Below are 13,813 nucleotides of genomic sequence, written 5' to 3' on the forward strand. Positions count from 1 at the left end.
CTATGAGTTTCCATCTAAGAGTCTGTCTCCATTTTCCTTGGTAGTTCACTTTTTTCATTAGATTCCACATACGTGTAAAATCATAGGGTATTTGTTTTTCTCTGGCTTATTTCACTTAGTATAATATTCTCCAGACCCATCCATAGTGTCTCAAGAGGTAAAAGTTTCTTCTTTCTTATGGCCAAGTAGTATTCCATTCCGTAAATGTTCCATGGTTGTTTTATCTACTCATTTACTGATGGGCACTTGGGCTGCTTCCATATTTTGGTGATTGTAAGTAATGCCGCAATGAATGTAGAGGTGCTTATGTTCTTTCTAATTAGTGTTTTGGGTTCCTTCAGATATAGTCCAAGAATTGGGATCACTGGGTCAAAAATCATTCATTTTTAATTTTTGGAGGTATCTCCATGCTGCTTTCCACAGTGGCTGCACTAATCTGCATTCCCACCAACAGTACAAAAGGGTGACCCTTCTCCACATCCTTGCCAGCACTTGCTGTTTGTTGATTTATTGATGATAGCCATTCTGACTGTTGTGAGTTGATGTCTCATTGTGGTTTTAATTTGCATCTCTCTGCTAATTAGTGACATTGAGCATCTTTTCTTATGTCTATTGGTCATCTGTATGTCACCTTTGAAGAAGTGTCTATTCAGATCATTTTCCCATTTTTTAATTGGGTTGTTAGTTGTTTTGGTGTACAGTTTTATTCTTTATAAATTTTGGTTATTAACCCCTTATCAGATGTACTGGCAAATATTTTCTCCCATTAGAGGTCCAGTTTTATTCTTTTACTTGTGGCTATTCTGTTTTTCCAAGGATATTTAGTAAAGAAACTATTTTTTCTTCATTGCATATTTTTTTACTTTTTTTGTCACAAATTAATCTGACTTTTGTTATTTTCTTTCTTTTACTAACTTTGGACTTAGTTTATTCTGTTTACATGTTTTTAACTACTGCAAAGCTGTATGAAATTTAAAGGCAGTTTCCTTTCTCAAAAGTGTTAGGGTAAATTATTTAGATATTAGGTGTAGTAAAAGTCCAATTGGAAGAAAGGGAGAAGAAGAGAGAGAGATAAAGGGAAGCAATGAAAAGAAAAAAGAAAGGAAAGGAAACACTCAGGTCATCAGAGATTATCCAGGTTTGGGTGGCAGGTAAAGGTCCGGGAATAAAATGCAAGATCATCCAAAGTTCTAGAAAAAACACAAAAATATATGTTGATTTAGTTGTGTTTTCTTCTCAAGTATAACAATAAAACCAGAATTAGTTAAATAGTCTTTGATAATAGAATAAAATGAAAAAGTCTCTTATTAATACTCAGGCATTAGAAGCTCATTAAATAATACTCAGAATGATAGCTATTTTAAACAGGTCTAACTAAGTATGGGGCAGGCAAGGATTTTTGTGTCCCCTGTAAGTCCTTTCCTCTCCTGACCAAACCTCTCCTCAACTTTCCACTTTTAACAAAAGAAATAAATTGGTTAGATTGAGAAGAGACTCCTGATTTGCCCAGTGTCAAACTAAGCAAGCCTCAACAGGAAAAGTAGAGAAAAAGTCACACCATTTTCTGGACTCTATACGAGCCTATGGTGAATAATGAGAGCATTTTTTTCTGGAAACAAACTACCTCCACAAACCTGTACACAGTGCAAATGAGAAGCTATATTTTTTGGCAATTACTTTTCAAAAATTTTAATTTTTACAGGAAAAAAGAGAGCTAAGTATACTATAACCTATAATATTACTCTTAGCTGTACATAAAAATACTTGTTAAGCTGATGAGACTTTGCCCTCCTAGTGCAAGGTTGTTTCAACTGCAAGGCAAATATGGAGGAGGGAACAGGCAGCACCATAAATACCGTGTCCGTGCAAATGCAAACCAGTGAGGTAATGGCAAGTTCAAAGGAATCACAAAATTTAAAGCAGAATAAAACCTTAGGGAACGATGATTCTTACCTCCTCGTTTTAATGAAGAATAAAAATTCATATTAAAGCTGTGTAATTCGTTGGCAGAGGTCAAACTAAACTCAGGTATCCAATGGCATGTAATTAATCCATTTCATCATGCTGTTTAAGGGAAGCAGCTTTGCCACCCCCAAATTGTTTTTTGGTGCATTGATTAAACTGGACGTTAAAGAACAGAAAACTCAGGGGGAAACTTTGGCCCTCCCATTTTACCTGCCAAAAGTTAGATAGAGGACCTGCCCTAGGCAGAGAAAGATCACAGATAACTATAGTTGAATACAATCTAATGTGTGATGGACAGAGAGGAACATACAAAGGTCTATTTGTTCGAAGTCCTCACTGCATTCCCTTGTTAAAGATTGCCCAGCAAACATTTATTTGTCAGATATTTGCTTTTTCCTCTCCATGTGAGTGACTTTTCTGTCCTTCGAGGAAACCCTTCTCCTCAGCTCCAGAATGACATAATAGCCAAAACTGCCCAAAGTCTCTGTGGGTCTTGTTTTGATGACACGCCCGAATGTGCATTCATAAAATTATATTTTCACCTGTCAGTATATCTCTGTTAAATTTGGTTATTAGTGAGCTAGAAGAACTTGGTTGAAGGAAAAAAAACCTTTTGCAGCCTCCACACTGCAAATTTTCTTCCTCTTGATGGAGTTTATCATTATACTTATCAGGTATATAATCAAATTTACATGTAAATAGTTTCGGTTAATACAAAACCCGTTTGACAGATTTTTGTAGACTACCTTCATTTGCCTAGCAGCTAACGTGATTATGAATTTCAAAATTATCCATATTAAATAGGAGGCTTATATGCATATAAAATTAATGTGTGGAAGTTAATGTACATACTTGCCTATTAAATTCTATATGAATAATGTAAACATTAAGCCTGGAGTCAGGTCTGACAGAGCTGTGCTGCAGTAAGTGAGCAGCACAGAGGTGGCTCTTTGGAACTCTGCAGACTTGCTAGAAACTCACAACTTCAGACTAGTGCAAAACTGGGAGGATTAAAATCTCTCCATTTTTACAAGATCCCTAGATGATTCCGGGGCATTTTAAAGTGTAAGAAGAACTGGGATAGATTTCCTCCAGACTTCAGATGAGCAGATTTAAAAGAGCTCAACAAGAATAATAGACAAAATTTCATGAAATCAATATCTGGGAAGTATTATAGCTACAAATGAAAGTTCGGGAGTACTAGAAAGTAAGAGTTTGAGTGTACAAATAACCCTGGTGATGAATAAAAGAATGCAGCATGTAGCAAAAAAAAAAAACAATATCAAGTGATGTTAGACCAGGAGCTCTCTCTCAGTACAGGTTTTTAAAATAACAAGTGTAACACGTAATATTTAATGAGGGTTTTCTACATACTAGATGCCATTATAAGCTCTTTATACGAATGAACTTATCCCTCCTTTGTTTGTTAATTAATTCCGTTAAACACATGCAAACAGAGGGAATGCTGTCTTCCCTACATATGAAAATACCGAGAAACAAAGAAGTTGAATGCCCCAAGTATGAACAGCTAATTTGTTGTGGAGGCAAGTCAAATCCAAGAAACCTCTTTCTTATGAAAGTTATAAGATACTTGAACTAACTAGTGACTATAGTATTTTATAGATTCAAGACCAAAATGAGGTTTGTTAGAAGTCTATATATAACAAGAAGTCTTTCTTTTCATTCTTTTGAATTGAGTTTGAGCAAAAGAAGATAACGAAAAGGGCAGTCTCAGTAATCAGGTCCAAAGTTTTAATTGCTGGTAAATGAACAGATGATGATTATCTCTTTACTGACTGAGGTGGAACAAACATTTTTAGAAAGGCATATAAACTTAAGATGAATGAAAATTTGAAAATCTGATCTAACTGTGTTAGTCGCTTGGTCACAGACAAGTTACATCTCAGGGTATTAAGAAAACAAAATAAGAAAATGGGAAAACAATACATCGTAATTTAGTTATATAAAAAGGGGAAAAATTCTAAAACACTGGAAAGGGGACAAAGTGAATTATGTAAATTATAAAATATAATTTTCAAATATCTTGACACTTATTTTAATAAAAATGTTAGAAAAGTTTGTATCAGATAAGGAAAAAAGCTATTCATATATATGAATGTTCATTTCAGCTGTGTTTATAATAGCAAAATATTAGAGCAACCTAAATATTCAGTGATGATTATTATAGAAATTAGGCTACCCTCTATTCTATAGAATAATTAGCAATCTATGCAGGTGACTATATAGAGAACTATATAACCATGAAATGTCTAACAAATGTCCAGTAAACATTTTTTATTTGTATATGGTCTGTGTGCATGTGTACACTTGTGTGTGTTTAGATGTAAAATTATCGAACAATAAAAAGTCTAGAAAAAATTCATTGAAAGATAAAATATGTAAAAAATTCTAATAATTATAGCATTTGCAGAGATTTAAAAGATGTTTTTATTTACCTACATTCTATAAAAAATATGTAACAAATATGTATTATTTTTATTTTTAAAAAGATCTATAAAGCAACATTTTTTAAAGAAATGTTTTGTGAGCATCCCTCACCATCCCATATTACTCGCTTCTTTTTTAGGGAATCAACAGATTAGCAGAAGGGGGAATTGTGGTAGCCATAGAGAGTCTATACCAAAAAAAGCAAATGAAGAATATAAAGTAACTTCTTAAAACTGATAGAGGGAATTTCATGTCAGTTTGCTAAGACTTCTAATTATAAATGGAATGTGAATTATATCAAAATATTTTCTGCATCTACTCAAATTATCATATGGTTTTTCTCCTGTATCCTGTTAATGTGATATATTGCATTTATTTATATTAGAATGTTAACCCATTCCTGGGATAAATTCTACTTGTTTATGATACATTATCTTTTTTGTATAAATTTGGATACAAAACATCATCTTAGTATACTTTTAATACCTATAGGATGTGTAGTGATCATCCATTTTATATTCACTAAAATCTATTAGAACTATTGAAAGAGCTAAGTAAAATTGGGGGTTACATTGATTAATCTATAAAATTTGGTTGTATTTCTATACACTAACAATGAATAAACAAAAAAAATAACAAAACAATTCCATTACCAATAGCATGAGAAAGAAAATACTTAGGAGCAAATTAAACAAAATATATGAAAAATTGAAGATATGTAAATTAAAAGATATGCAAATTTTAAAAAGATATGCAAAAGATATGCAAAGACAAAACTATAAGGCCATGTTGAAATTAAAGAAGATCTAAGTAAATGGAAAGACATTTCTTTTTCAAAAACCAGAGCATTAACATGGTTAAATAATTCCTAAAGTAATTTATAGATTTGTTACGATCCCTATCAATCTTTGGTTAGTTTTATTAAGGAAATTTACAAACTGATTAAAATTTATATGATAATCTGGTTTTGGGATTAGGATGATACTGATCTCAAAAAAAGAATTTGGAAGTCTTCCTCTTCTTGGATGTTTTGGAGTAGTCTGTGAAGGATAGAGGTTAGTTCTTCCTCAAGTATTTTCTAAAATTCTCCTGTGAATCCATCTGGTCCAGGGCTTTTGTGTGCTGGCAGTTTTTTGATTACTGCCTCAGTTTCACCAGTTGTTATTGGTCTCTTCAGGCTTTCTGCTTCTTCTTCATTCAGATTTCAAAGATATTTTTCTAGAAATTTGTCCATTTCACCTAGGTTTTCAATTTTTTTGGCATATAGCTCTTCGTAGTAATTTCTTACAATCCTTTGTATTTCTGTGGTATCAGTTGTAATCTCTTTCTTTCTTATTTATTTGGGTCCTCTATTTTTCTTGATGAGTCTGCACAGAGGCTTATTTATTCTGTTTGTCTTTTCAAGGAATAAGATTCTAGATTTATTTAGTTCTTTGAACTGTTCTTATATTCTCTATGTCATTTAATTCTGCTCTGATATTGATTATATCCTTCCTTCTACCCAATCTGAGATTTGTTTGCTATTGTTCCTCCAGTTCTTGTAGATATAGGTTTATTTATTTGAAATGGTTTTATATTTTCTTGGTAGGTCTGTATCACTACGAACTTTCCTCTCAGGACTGCTTTTGCTGTGTCTCATATGTTTTGGACTGTTGTGTGCTCATTTTCATTTGTTTCCAGAAAATTTTTGTTTTCTTTCTTGATCTCATTTTTAACTCATTAGTTGTTTAATAGCATGCTATTCAATCTCAAATTCATGCTATGAATTTGAATGTTTTTGAGTTTTTTCCTTGAGATTGGTTTCTAATTTCAGGCCCTTGTGCTCTAAAAAAAATGCTTGATATAATTTCAATTTTATTGAATTTGTTGAGCCTTGTTTTGTGTCCTATCATATGGTCTATCTTTGAAAATGTTCTATGTGCACTTGAAAAGAATGTGTATTATTTTCTTTGGGATGAAAGGTTCCATATATATCAGTTCAGTCCATCTGATGTAGGGCATTATTCAATGCCACATTATCCTTATTGATATTTTGTTTGGAAGATCTATTCAATTTTTGACAGTGGGGTACTAAAATTCCCTAGCATAAATGTGTTGCTGTCCTTATCTTTCAAAGTCCTCCAAGATTTTCCTTATTTGGGTGCTCCTATGTTGGGTCCTTATGTTTAGAGTGTTTATGTCTTCTTCTTTTTAAAAAATATTTTATTTATTTATTTTTAGATGGGACAGGAGGGAGAAAGAGAGAGAGAGAAACATTAATGTGTGGTTGCTTTTTATGTGCCTCCTACTGGTGACCTGGCCTGCAATCTAAGCATGTAACCTGACAGGGAATCTAACCAGAGACGTTTTGGTTCACAGCACTCAATCCACTGACCAAACCAGCTATGGCTATTTATGTCTTCTTGATGGATTCTTCCTTTGAGTGTTATGAAGTCTCCTTCTGTGTGTCTTTTTACAGTCTTTGTTTTGAAGTCTATTTTATCTGATATAAGTATTGTTACCTCAGCTTTTTTTTCCTGTCCATTTACTTGGAATATTTTTTTCAGCTCTTCACTTTCGGTTCATGTAGGTCTTTTGTTCTGCTGTGGGTGCCTTGTGGGCAACATATGTGTGGGTCATGTTTTCTTACCCATTTGGCTACCCTATGTCTTTTGATTGGAGCATTTAATCCATTTGCATTGAAGCTTATTATTGATAGGTATTTATTCATTGCCATTTTACTCCATTTGTACCTGTTCTTCTCTCCCTCACTGATTTTCTTTCTTTTTTTAAAGCAGTCCCTTTGGCATATCTTGCAGGCTGGTTGGATGAAGGTATAATCTTTCAACCTTCTTTTGTCTGGGAAACTCCTTATTTCATCTTCCATTTTATTAGAGAGCCTGGCTCGGTAGAGTCCTCTTGCATTCAGGCCTTTCTTTTTCATCACTTGCAATATATCTTGCCATTCCCATCTGGCTCATAGTGTGTCTATTCATAAGTCAGCTGTGAGCCTTATCAGAGCTCCTTATATGTTACTATTTGTATCCTATCTGCTGCCTTTAAGATTCTTTGTCTTTAAAATTTGGCATTTTAGCCCTGGCTGGTGTGGCTCAGTGGATTGAGCATGAGCCTGTGAACCAAAGGATTGTGATTCGATTCCCAGTCAGAGCATATGCCTGTGTTGCAGGCCAGATCCCAGCAGGCGACGCACAATGGGCAACCATACATTGATATTTCTCTCCCTCTCTCCTTCCCTTCCCCTCTAAAGATAAATAAATAAAATCTTTAAAGATATATTAAAAATAAATAAATAAAAATAAAATTTGGCATTTGAATTATAATGTGTCTGGAAGTAGGCCTCTTTGGGTTCATCTTGATTGAGACTCTGTACTTCCTGAACTTGTGTGACTTTTCCGCTCTACACATTAGAGAAATTTTTATCATTATTTTTTCAAAAGGAAAAAATAATGCTTCTTTTCTTCTACTTCTGGTATTCCTATGATTCAAATGTTGTTGTGTTTCATGTTGTCCTGCAGTTCTTTATAAACTATCTTCATAATTTTTAAATATTTTTTTGTGCAACTGCTCTACCTGGGTATTTCTTTCTACCTTGTTTTCCAGGTCACTAATTTGGTCCTCTGCTTCATCCTACCTGCTTGCAATTCATTCTGGTGGGTTTTTTTTAAGTTTCAGATATTGTGTTCTTTATTTCTTCTTGGTTCTTGTTTATAGTTTATGTTTCCTTTTTCATACTGTTGTAGTTCTCACTCAGTTTCTTGTAGTTATCTGTGAGTTCCTTGAACATCCTTATAACCACCATTTTGAATTCTATATCTGATTATTTGCTTGCCTCCATTTCATTTAGCTCTTTTACTGAGGGGTCTTCTATTTCTTTTGATTGTGGGTTCTTTCTTTGTCTCCCCATTTTAGGTGGTTCTTTTTGTTTGTTTCTGTGATTCCAGATGCTCTGCCATGCTAATTGTCTTCGTAGGGTGAACTTCTGTAGTGGGGATTCTGTGGGACTTGGTGGTAAGGTCTCTTTGATCTCTTTTTCTAGATGCTATAAGGTTGCCCTTTCTTTTGTTTGTGTGGGCTCTCTTGTTGTAGTTGGGCTTTACTTGTTGGTGACTCCTTTGTTGGTGGGTTCTCCCCTCCAGCAGGTTCACTGGTATTCACAACTCCCTCCTTGTCTTGTATGCTGTTGTACAGGTATTGGTTAATAAATCAGTATTACCAGACAACCAAACCTATACCACCAAAAAAAATTCCCCTACCACATCAGCAGTCTCAAATGCAATTGAACTAAGATTAATAAATGTGAAGAGAGATTGTAGATATTAAAAGATATGGCAAAGGAAATATGAGATAATTGAAAGAGGGGGAAATGTTGTTGAGTGGTAAGAGAAAGGAGAAGTGAGTAGAGTTGGGATAGAGCCAAAAGCAAAGAAAGGGAGAGAGCAAAATTTACAATGTAAGTTACACATGAAGAGGTATTTAGAACAATAGGGTAAGAAGAGGGAAGAGTATACTATGAGGTTTGAAGTAAAACTGGATCAACTGGAGAAAAATTGTTGAAAAACCACAGCAGGATCTATAGTAATGACAACTGAATGAAGTTTAATAAAGGTGAAAAGGGAATAAGAATATTGCAGAAAAGCACAAAGTGAATATAAGATGTCTACAGTAACGAAAAATGATTTTGAGAGAATGGGGGTAGCAAACTAGTAAGAGTAAAAAGTAGAGCCAAGGTTGGAGTGGGGGAGGAAAAAAAGAGAGAGGAAATAATGAAATAAAATTCTTCACTCAACTGATCATGGGCAGGTCAAAGGCAAAATGGAGTAAGACAGCAGGAGACTATTCTAAGGGACTTAAAGTACAAATAAATAGTGAGCAAATAGGTGTCCCTTCGTAGAAATACGGCAAAAACTGTGATATTTCACCCAACTAGCCACTGTTATAGAAGGTGAAAAAATAAGACTCTTATTAGAAGGGAAAAATAATGTGAGCTGATTTAAGAAAGAAGAGTGCTTATGCAAGGTTAGATGGAGGAGTAATAGCGAAAAGGGATAGAAAGTTGGTGTGGTGTGAGAGAAAATAAAGTTAGCCACAATAGTAATAAAGCTCAGGAAGATGGCGATATGGATTAAGACCAGGGAAAGGTGCTGTGTGGGATTAGAATAACAGTAGTATGATAACTAATACATAATCTGAGTAAAAAGAATGAAAATAAAAGACCAAGAGTAGTGTGTTATTTAGAATATGAGTGACATGAAAGAAGAAAAATAAATGTGATATGAAAGGGAAAATAAAAATAAATAAATCAAACAATTAAAACCTAAGTAAATGGAAAGAATAGAAATAAAAAAAAACATGCAAGTTCTGAAAAATAGCAAAGTGAAATTTGTCTCAGCTATTTGTGGTCACCTTCTGACATTTTTCTGGATACATCTCTGGTTTTCTCACAGCTTCAGGACTTATTATCTCACACTTGAAAAAAACTAGGCTACAATCATCATAGGTGCCCGGTTTTCAGCTCACCGCCTCAGAGCACTGTGCAACCCGCACTGTCCACTCTGTGCACTTGCACCAGGCTGGCACCGATAATCCACCTTGTTTTGCAACCCTTTGATCAGTCTGTGAGGTGCAATGAGAGGGAGCCCACACTCCCTCTTCACTGGCTGGACTGCTGGGCATGTAAGGTCTCTGCACAGCTCTCCTTTTGACAAAAGTTCCCTTGGTTGCCACCTATCGCTCCTAACAAGCACCTGGCTTTCTACACAGTCCAACTCTCTGATCAGTCCAGAGTCTATCTGGGTCATGGCTTGTCACAGCCCAACTCTTATCCCAGCTTTATGTGTTACCCAGTTTCCCAATTTATTCAGTACTGTCCCAGCCTGCAACCATCACCCCAGCCAGGGTACACTGCAGGCTATGTGTCACTTACTGCCTTTTTATCCTCCTAGTGACTTTATGTGTCCAGGTCTCTCCTGGCACAAGTCTGGGACTTCCCTGTCCTGGAAAGGGTGGGAGCCACTAGGCTACTATCACTGACCCAGCTCTCCTCCAATGCTCCTGTGGCAACCGTGGTCTCTGGTGCAAGGCCCAGGACCTTTCCATTGGCTTTCAAAATCTCCTTACTGCCCATTTTTAAGCGTCCTCTGTATACGTTGGCATCCAAACTTCATATCAGCTGGGATTTTGTTGGCTGTTCATTCTGTTCTTATGAAGGTCAGCTTGGTGTCCCAGTTGGGTGCATGAACAATTTGGCTCAGGTCCCGCCTACATCACCACTATCTTCTTTATACATATAATGTAATATTGCTTGGACATAAAAAATAACAAAATTTTATTATTTGCAATAGCATAAATGGGACTAGAAGGTGTTATGCTAAGTGAAAGAATACAGTCAGAGAAAGACAAGCACGATATGACCTCGCTTATATGTGGAATCTAATGAACAATATAAACAAACGAACAGAAACAGACTCATAGACACAGAGAACAGACTAATGGTTGACAGAGAGGAGGGATTAGAGGAATGAAAAAGGTGAAGAGATTGAAGTGCAGATTGATAGTTACAAAATAGTCATGAGGATGTAAAGTACAGCATAGGAAATACAGTCAATAATGTTGTAATAACTATGTATGGTACCACTTGGGTACCAGAAATATGAGGGAGAAACACTTTGTAAATTATACGATTGTCTAACCAACATGCTGTACATCAGAAACTAACACAAAATAATATTGAATAGAAACTATAATTGGAAAAAATAGAAAAGATGCCCTTTTTGAGAAATATAAATTAATAGGTTTTATTTATTTATTTATTTATCTTTATTTATTTAAATGCATCAGGGTGACACTGGTCAGCAACATCATACAAGTTGCAAGCACACATCTCCACAACACGGGATCTGTCCACTGCACTGTGTGTCCACATCCACAGCCCAGTCAGCCTCGGGCAACACACACCTGGCCCCCTCAGCCTCTATTATCCCCCACCCCCTTCCCTCTGTTAGGTTTTATTTATTAAAAAGCTAAAAATATACACTTCTATATTTATTCTTTCATATATTTCAAAAATTACTGAGTATCTTCTAATTTCTAGGCATTAGGCAAATTTCCAAGGGTAAGCAAATATGAATAAAATGGTGGCTCCTGGAAACAGTTCAGAATCTAGAAGAAAATACACAAACACAAAAAAATTACAACAAAGTATGATAAATGATAAAGTAATAGGATAGACACAGTCTGAGGCATCATCTTGGAAAAAAGGTTGTTCGGAGAGTCTGCTTCCCAAAACTGAAATGAGATGTACAAACTCACTAATATTATTAGGTATGTAACTCAAATCACTAATATTATTGCCTATGTAAATATGTGCTCTTTATGGTAATATAAAAACTACAATTTAAAAATGTTGAGAAATTTTCCTGTTTTTTGAAATGAACAGTTCAATGGGTGAACCCAAGTTCAAAGAAACTATCTATTTCATCAGTAACTCTGGGCTTACTCATAGTAACTAACTATTGCGCTGGGGTCCTTGCTTGGACTATTACTATGAAGGCACTTTAGATGTTTACAAAACTGGAATGGAGCTTTGAACAAATTGTATTAAGATCTTTGGGGAATTTTACTTAATTAAGTAACATAATTTACCAATGGCTTTACCCAGCTGTTAGGAATTAGTCTCATTTCACATTCATAAGAAGCATACACATAAATATATAATAAATACATTATTTTTTAAATAATCACAATTTGTTCTTCATCAAGGACACATATTAATCAATCTCCTAAATACTAATGTTCTGGGATCATTTTATTTCACTTTAAATACATAGAATCTACTTTTTGTTCTAGTAAATATCTAAGGGTAGACTTTAATTACAGTAAAGCCCGTTTTACATACGTATATTTTTTGAGAACTGGCAATGAACTAGTATATATAGGGTTTTACCTTGGTTTTTCAAAAGCATTCGTGTTTTCTTTGCTATTATCTCTGTAACTCATCTATGAAGAAATAACCACCAGGACATTGTGAGGATAAAAGAGAAAGAGCTATTTTTCTCAGCTACATACTGGTTGTTTCATTTTTTTAATGTTGCCTTTCAATATTCCAATTGTTTGAGTGTACTCACTGCTACAAATACATGCAAAGCATCCTACCTGGCTATTCAGAAGCTGTATAGTTGCAAATTATATATCTACAAAATATCTTCATTTTAAAATTTGGTTCATATATGTTGACAGAACAAGATTCTGAGCAAAAGATTAGCAACCCTGAAGGTATTTCATTAAGTGTCAAAACCTGATGACTTTGTTCTGATCTTACAAACCTTCTTCACATAAAGTTCATCTTATGCTGTGTAATACTTTACTCTTTTTATGAAAGTTCATGTACTATATTCCAATAAACTCATGGTAACTTTACAGATAGATAATTTGGGCAATATTGCCATATAAAAATTTAGTAAGCTAAAATTGGGAGAAATTAAATTCCTTCTTTAAGTCACCAAACTGGTTAATAACCAGACAAAAATAAGAGTCAGTTTAGTTCAATTCTAATGCAAGTCTCCTTCATAATCTTTATGCCTAGTTTTTCATCAAGGCAGAGACATAACTGCAATTTTTCTGTCACCTTACCAAACACAGAATAAATGAGAAATTATAAAATGATATTGAAAATATTAAGACTAATATAAACAATGGCTATAGGTAAAACACAATTATAACTGAGAATAGCATCAAAATTATTAAGAAACTTAGATTTACTGGTGTTGACTATTTTTTGAGATAGCTTGAGATTTTAGCTGGAGGGTTTGATTATGTAGTAGGTTAATGTTGTTAGTATTTCTTTAACTTAATTGAGCAACAGTTAGTTTGTTATCAGGTCATCATAGTAGACTTATTAACTATTGTTTTTACATATCACATAGTCTTCAAGGTTTTTGTCTAGCCCTATTTTTGGATTGGGCAAAAAGTTTGTTTGTTTGTTTGTTTTCTGTAAGATGGCTCTAGTAGTGCTTACAATTGTTTTGAATGAAGTCTTTAACTTTATTCAAAATAATTTTGTTAAGTCATATTGTGACAGCTGTCATATCAGCATGCATTAAAGAATCTTATCAAAATTGGTCAATATTTGATAGCCATTTTAATGTTGAAGATGGAAGAAAATATGCGACATTTTGGCACATTATGCTTTATTATTTCCAAAAAGGTAAAAATGCAATTGAAACACACAAAAAGATTTGTGCAGTGTATGGAGAAGGTGCTGTGATGGATTGAATGTGTCAAAAGTGGTTTGTGACATTTTGTGCTGGAGATTTCTTGCTGGACAATGCTTCATGGTCAGGTAGACCAGTTGAAGTTGACAGGAATCAAACAGAGACATTAACTGAGAACAGTCAACATTATA

The sequence above is a fragment of the Artibeus jamaicensis genome, unplaced genomic scaffold, assembly GCF_021234435.1.
Source record: "Artibeus jamaicensis isolate MK-2021 breed Jamaican fruit bat unplaced genomic scaffold, CSHL_Jam_final contig_3113, whole genome shotgun sequence".
Lineage (NCBI taxonomy): Eukaryota > Metazoa > Chordata > Mammalia > Chiroptera > Phyllostomidae > Artibeus > Artibeus jamaicensis.